The sequence below is a fragment of the Harpegnathos saltator genome, unplaced genomic scaffold (genome assembly GCF_003227715.2).
Source record: "Harpegnathos saltator strain DR-91 unplaced genomic scaffold, Hsal_v8.6 scaffold186, whole genome shotgun sequence".
Classification (NCBI taxonomy): domain Eukaryota; kingdom Metazoa; phylum Arthropoda; class Insecta; order Hymenoptera; family Formicidae; genus Harpegnathos; species Harpegnathos saltator.
The window spans coordinates 110,185-117,923 of NW_020229968.1; the positions used below are offsets into that span (position 1 = coordinate 110,185).

Here is a 7,739-nt window from a genome sequence, read left to right on the forward strand (position 1 = left end):
TAGTTAACACTGACTGACACGTACGCGCAACTCGTATTCAACACTCGCGATTGCTATCTTGTCTCAAAGTGACCCGACTCCTTCGAGAGAACGTTTGGATGTGACTGAATTTCACCCTTGTGCGCGTCGTCAAACCGAAAGACGATATCTCCCTCGGATCTTCAAATAACGTTTCAGGTCATTTCGAATGATCCGCTCGGCGTTGGGTTAGGGTGGGAGATACCTGAAACCAGTCTAGTTCAGATTTGCTACGACCAATATGAAATCTTGACTGAAGATGCCTCAACTCGATAGCATCTTATTCGACGCGACAATGTGACACATAGACGCCACATTTTGACACCTCCTTCTAAAAAAGAGAATCGTGTTATTATATAGCAATAAGAAAAGGCTCGACATCGCTGGACAATTATCGTTAAATTGCCGAGATTTTTTATTGCGTTCATCATCTAAGCAATAGAACAGCAGTACCATGGCGTCAATGATACCGCGTCGTCGTTTCATCACAGAGAGCGACAACGACGCTTGCCGTCACAACAGTGAAGAGGACGAAACAAGGCCGTTGCCGACGACGATACAAGGCAGTGTGGAGCGAGAATTTGCATCGAGCTTACAGTTAGAGCAGCCTATATATTGGGTGAGTGCAAAAGTTCGTGCGGAGTTTGTGAGTAAAAGTCACACAGTGATTAGGCAAACAAAAATCTTTATTCAATCAATGATATATTCTCCATCGTTTTCTATAATCTTTTCCCAACGTTCTGGCAGCATACGGATGCCTCGATCATAAAAACTGCGCGGTTTAGATTCGAAGAACGAAGAGATGCCGTTTTTTAAGGCCTCCAAAGAGTCAAAGTTTTTTCCATTTAAATAATTTTGCAATGACCGGAACAAGTGATAGTCACAGTGGTGCGATATCAGGAGAATACGGTGGATGCGTTAAGACATCCCATTTCAGGCTCTTCAGTTTGCGCAGCGTCTTTTTCGAAACGTGTGGTCTGGCGTTGTCGTGATGAAAGACGACTCCCTTGCGATTTGACAAAATCGGACGTTTCTCTTTTATTTCTCGATTCAGATTGGTTAATTGGCGACAGTACTTGTCCGAATCAATCGTTTCGCCAGCGGGGAGAAGCTCGAAATAGATTATGCCCTTGCAATCCCACCAAACAGAGAGCATCACCTTCATCGGGTGCAAACTGGCCTTTGGCATTGCGTCACCATGCTCACCTGATTGTTTCCATGTCCGTTTGCGCTGAACATTGTTGTAGAGGACCCATTTCTCATCGCCCGTCACTAGTCGATCCAAAAACGACTCGTTATTGAGCCGCCCGAGTAAAGAAACGGCTGCAGAAATTCGCTTGATTTTGTTCTTCTCGGTCAGCAAATGGGGCACCCATATATCGAGCTTCAAATCGAATCCCATCTTTTTTAAACGCCGAAAAGCGGTTGATCGGTCAACGTTTAGTGCTGTAGCAACTTCTTCTGTTGAAATTCGCGGATTATTGAGCACTAAAGTACGCAAAACATCGTCATCAATGTCAGAAGGTCGACCAGAGCGTGGCTCGTCTTCAAGGTTAAATTCTCCGCGCCGAAATTTAGCAAACCATTTTTCCACAGTTCGTTTAGCTGGTGCTTCATCCTGATAAACATCCTGAATGTTTTTTACGGCTGCGGCAACGTTTATTCCCTTCCGAAACTCGTAAAGCATAACATGCCGTAAATGCACCTTATCGATACTCATTTTTAAAGTGATATTTCTCGAAACAGTTTGTATGAAAACAAATGATTTTTTTTTTAATAACAGCTGAAGACGTCACCTTTCCAACGTTATATAATATGTAGATGGAAGTATTAATGACAACACTTTACGACGCTTATAACTCCATCTATTGAAACTCCGCACGAACTTTTGCACTCACCCAATATATGCAATTCGATTCTTTCGAACAACGATTGGCCACTTTTGATCAGTGGTTGCGCAACGCATTGCCGTCGCGACGGCATCATCGAGATTTAGCGTGGGTCGGTTTCTTTTACACCGGTATCTCCGATTTAATGATGTGCTACAGTTGCGGAATCGTATTGAAAAATTGGTGTAGCAGTAACGAGAGAGATGCGACCATAACAGATGACACATTTGATCCGTGGCGGGAACATTTGTACTGGAGTCGAGAATGTTCCTGGGCCAAAGTTGTATGCCGTGTTCATTTTCTCAACGAGGATACCGCTGAGCCCGAATCAGAGAAAGCTGCTTCTCTAATTCCGGCACCGAGAAGACCGATCAGGTTCGATCGTGGTGATGATAGTGGTGATGGTGTCAATGACATTCTTGGCATGGAGGAGAACAAATGTAGCGTGGGCGAGACCGCTCAAAAGCGTTCCAGCGTCGACGAAATCGAATGCTGTCTTAATTTGCGGCGATTTACTGCTTACGATAATCAGCGACGACGATGCGACTTCGATGAGCGCATAGCCGATCGAATGTTAATGGGTTACATACCGGTGGCTACTCGTTCAATTGACACAAATGACACGGTTGGCGTTACAACTCTTTCGGACCGTTTGAATGATCTACGCCTAGCCACGCAGTGCGACATAAAAGAGTATACGCAATTGATCGAAAGCTTTGAACGCATGTGTTGCAACACTTCCAATTCAGTCATGCAAATAGAAAATCTCTGTAACCGAGCTAATCTATTGTTGAATGTACTACGTCACACGGACCATGCCGCGATTCGTGAAAACTTATTTTTAGTAATCGAACAAACAGAGTCAGTCAGGCAGTCGTATAAGCGCGAACGAATCTTTGACGGCGATGCACTGACGCCGTCGACACCGACATTTCGATCTCAGCAGAAACTCAAAGAGTGTAAACACGAGTGTATCATATGTTAAGAATATAAACGAAACGTTCTGTTTTTACCTTGCCGACATACATTATCGTGTACGTACTGTAGCGAAAATCTGACTGAATGTCCTGTTTGTAGAGCGATTATACTCTTTGCAATTCAAATTCGATATTAAAATATATTATCGAACATATGAAATGGATACGTCGCAATATTAGCGAACGTAATGCCACGTAGTGGGGAGAGGGGAGGGATGTGATGAAGAGGGGGGGGAGTGGCTCAATAAAAACGCCAAGATTGCTGAACGAAGAATTTATTCGTGCAGCAATGAATTCGTCGAAGAGTTCGAGCAGTGACAGCGATTGGGACGAGTTGTTCGTGTTTGACACAACGGGATCTAATTTCGTGATTACACGGCGCGCAATGCCACGCAGTGAGGAGGTGCTCGATAGAAACACCAAGACCTCTGGAAGTTCGTCAGACAGTTCGAGCAGTGACACCGAAGATGATTTGTTCGAATATGAGATAGAGTCAGACTTTGTCCTCGCTACACCTCGTGTCCCATGGTTTGAATGGTGTGCCTTGGATGGATCGTCGAGTATCCGTCGTTCGCTATATTGTGATCGAGCGATCACGTGCAGTCGAGCGCGCGTGCTGCGTCGAAACTACTTCAACCGTAGACATCGATTTCGTACTAAATCATCAATGGAATCGTTCGAGTTGGAACGACCGGTGATTTCGCATACCGAACCATTGTTGCAAGACACGTTGATAGCCGAAGCAATATCGCACGCGCTTGACACCGCTCGCACGTTTTATAAAACTCAGCTTGTAACGACACAAAGATTTTTGTGCCGTTACGCTGACTGCCGCCTAGCAGCACGCGACAGTCAGCTGAGCGCACACCCCCCGACCCGCGCTGACACCGCGCTGAAACGTCGCGCTCGGCCGAATATGCCCGACTACCCGGCAACAACGCTCGGGCACGATCGGCCGCCGAACCGAGCTAGCGGCCCCGCCGAAGTTATTCGGCAAACGCCGCATAATCACGATTAATTCCGATTAAAAAGCGGAATTAACTCCGGTTAAGGGCGAAGAAAACCGAAGCCCCAAAATCTCGGGTATATAACCCCGGCAGATTTTAACGAGAGGGAAGTCTCCAGAGTTCCGTCTCCACGACTAGTTCTTTCCGAGAGAGGATCAACCGAGAAGCTTCTGCCGAAATTCGTAAGTGAGTTACCAGGCCGTCTACGACGGTGATTAATAATACCTGTCCTTTGCGCTATAAAGATCGGACGGCGAGTTTGCCGTCGCTCCGGTGTGTTCACCGGAACGATCTTCTTTCGTGCCGTCTTCGCGATATAAGGATCGGACGGCGAGTTCGCCGTCGCTCCAGTGTGTTCACCGGAACGATCTTATTTTGTGCCGTCTTTGCGATATTTCGTGCCGTCTTTGCGATATAAAGGATCGGACGGCGAGTTTGCCGTCGCTCCGGTGTGTTCACCGGAACGATCTTATGTTGTGCTGTCTTTACGATATAAGGATCGGACGGCGAGTTTGCCGTCGCTCCGGTGTGTTCACCGGAACGATCTCACGATATCTCTTTCGTAATTTCATCAAGTAGGACACCAGGAAGGCAAGAGCTGATCAGCTGGGAGTTGACGCGTCGGTCCAGCACACAAGGAATACTCCCATCGCCCGCACCCCTCGACCCCCGGGGCGATCAACGCTGCGGCCGAGGACAAAAGCGAGCGCGACGTGTCGCGACGCGTTCTTACACCGTTTTTTCGACCCGTCGTCAAGTCGCGTGCCGAATCACCCAAGCTAGCGCTTTAAACCACAACGGAACACACACCGCGCGGTCACTAATCGGTGGCTCGACCCTCATTGCGGATCAAGCGCCGTCTGAAATAATTACCGAAATAAGCTCCAAGCAAATCGCTCACCTACCACGGTGACCCCGCGGGGCTCGTAGCGTCCGCGGAAACGATTCACGCAATCATCTAACACCCAAACATTGGGACGTCGCGTCACGGCACGCGGTCGTGACGGGCAAATAAAGACTTATTGTGTTATACTTATTTTGTCTTCGCTTATTGACACATACACACACCACACACACACCTTCACCTGAAAATCTTTCCTGTGGTCGGCTCGCAAACCGCGATCCAAGCCACAGGGCCGGATCAACCCGAAACAACCGAGCCTGGAGGCGCGACCGTTACATGGCGATCCTGCCAGGATCCGGCAGCTAAAGGGAAGGTGTGTGTTGCACGATAAGTGGAGACAAGGGAACCAACGAGAATCAAGATGAGTACCGCCCCAAGAGCCTGGATACAAGAGCTCAATAAGGCGGAAATTAGTCACCGACTCGGTCAGTATGGACTGGACACGAGCGGCACTATCGATGACCTCCGACGACGCCTTCGCCGTTTCGTGACCGAGAACCCCGGATTATTCCTCACCCGACCTACCGACCGACGGGTGCTTAGCCCCCTCCATATACCCAGTGCCGCCAGCACGGAGGACGAACAAATACCAGGATGGGATCCTGCGAACAAAGCCCCCACCGACGCAGAGGCAATCCATGAAATCCATAAGTGGGATTGCAAGTTTACAGGGAAGGACCCGCTTAACTTTTTAGAACGGATTGATGAGCTCCGCGTCTGCTATGGGCTTACTACCAGACAGCTGTTTTGGGGAATTCCAGAGATGCTGCGGGGAGAACCGCTACTCTGGTATCGGAACCACCGTCCTGGCTGGCACAACTGGGACGATTTCTGCGCTGCTTTCCGCGAGCATTATTTACCGCCTCTATACCGCGAGGAAATGCGACGCCAAATCGTCGAGCGTCGACAACGGCCCCACGAATCATATCGAGAATATGAAAATGCACTACTCACCTTGATCCGACGCAGTGGCGACGACGACGAAATAAATAATACGCTGGGCCGTCTATACGATAATCTAGACCCGGGCTATAAAATGTTCCTCGGAGCCTATGAGGCACGGGATGTCAAGGACCTCGGCCGGTTAGCCCGCAAATACGAGGAACTGACCCGACAGCAACGCGTCCAGGGGAAACCCCCACGGTTAAGCGGACCCACCGTAGCCACTATGGCATACGATCGCGAGGCATGTTGCTGGCGGTGCAAACAGCCCGGACACCAGCGACAGGAATGGGATCAACCCGCCATTAAGTTCTGCTCGCGATGCGGAAAAGAGGGGATGCTCACAAAACAGTGCCATCCGCCACCGGGAAACGCGGGCGTGACCGAGGACGGAGCGGACACTCCCCGGTCCCACGCATAACATACACGCCGCGCCCCAGTATAACCGTGCGCTACCAAAATCGCCCTTTTAGGGCACTAATTGACTCTGGAGCAGAAACCTCCCTGGTAAGCGCCAAAAGTTTGAGGCCCGAGGATCAACCCCTCGGACCCAGCTCATGGGTAACCTTAGCCAACGGCACCCGGGTTGCCACCTGCGGGTCCACCCATCTAATATTTTGGGTAGGAACGCAACAGTTCCATCACCGTTTTACGGTCATGGAGAAATTGACCACGCCAATTATTATCGGCATGGATTTGTGGTCACGCCTCGGACTAACTCTACAACCCCCGCCCCTCCCTACCGCCGACCATACCCGTACAGTTGGAGTAGTCGAGGCGTTCAGACAACCAGTCGCCACAACAGACGACGAGCAGCTACAAATTTTTCTGCGGTCGGAACTAGAAAAACTCAACACCGTCTCCGGACCTACCTCCGCTATCCAGCACGAAATTCGGTTAGCCGGGGGATCGCGCCGATCAAGCAGCGATACCGACCCCGGAATCCGGCGATGCAACGCATCATTGACGAGGAAGTACAACAGATGGAGGAGGACGGGGTGATTGAACCGTCCAGCAGTGCCTGGAGCTCCCCTGTGGTACTCGTGAGAAAGAAGGACGGCGGTTATCGATTTTGCATTGACTTTCGGAAAGTCAACGAAGTTACCGAAAGGGATGCATACCCGTTGCCACAAATCACAGCTACCCTGGATAAACTGCGAGGGGCCAAATACCTATCCACATTAGACTTAAAGAACGGGTACTGGCAAGTACCGCTCACTCCGAACAGCAAGGGAATCACAGCTTTTACGGTGCCCGGGCGCGGACTCATGCAGTTCAGGGTATTGCCATTCGGACTACACTCTGCCCCCGCCACCTTCCAGCGATTGGTCAACACTGTCCTCGGCCCGGACCTCGAACCGAACGTGTTGGTGTACCTCGATGACATCATCGTGCTGAGTAACACCTTCCAGGAGCATCTCACTCATTTACGCGAAGTGTTTCGTCGCCTTCGGGGGGCCCGGCTGCGACTCAACATCGACAAATGCCAGTTTTGCTGCGCCCAGATAAAATACCTCGGTCATCTGATCAACAAGGAAGGCATCCACACCGACCCTGGGAAGACCAGCGCTATTGCCGCATGGCCCACACCCACCAACGTGAAGAAAGTGCGACAATTCCTAGGCCTAGCATCGTGGTACCGCCGATTCGTACCGAATTTCTCCCGGCTCGCAGCACCACTCACGCGGCTGACCAAAAGGAAAGAACGATGGAGGTGGCACGACGAGGAGGCCGACGCCTTCCAACGACTAAAAGACGCTCTCATTACCGCACCAGTGCTGACCTGTCCAGATTTTGCGCAACGATTCACTCTCCAAACCGACGCCAGCCAGTCCGGCCTGGGAGCCGTACTGACCCAGGAGACTGAAGAGGGAGAAAAGTTCGTCGCCTACGCCAGTCGAACCCTGAACAATGCCGAAAGGAATTATAGCGCCACCGAACTGGAGTGCCTGGCCGTGGTCTGGGGCATCCGCAAGATGCGCGAATACCTCGAAGGGTACAC

The 7,739-nt window shown here is 50.4% G+C and overlaps 1 long non-coding RNA gene across 1 annotated transcript; it reads left to right on the forward strand.

Moving 5' to 3' along the window:
* The first annotated feature begins 3,942 nt into the window (after window positions 1-3,942).
* Window positions 3,943-5,135, forward strand: LOC112588289 (uncharacterized). Its single transcript, XR_003112742.1, has 2 exons — window positions 3,943-4,073; window positions 4,471-5,135. It is a non-coding gene; the product is annotated as an uncharacterized LOC112588289 (long non-coding RNA).
* The last annotated feature ends 2,604 nt before the right edge of the window (window positions 5,136-7,739 follow it).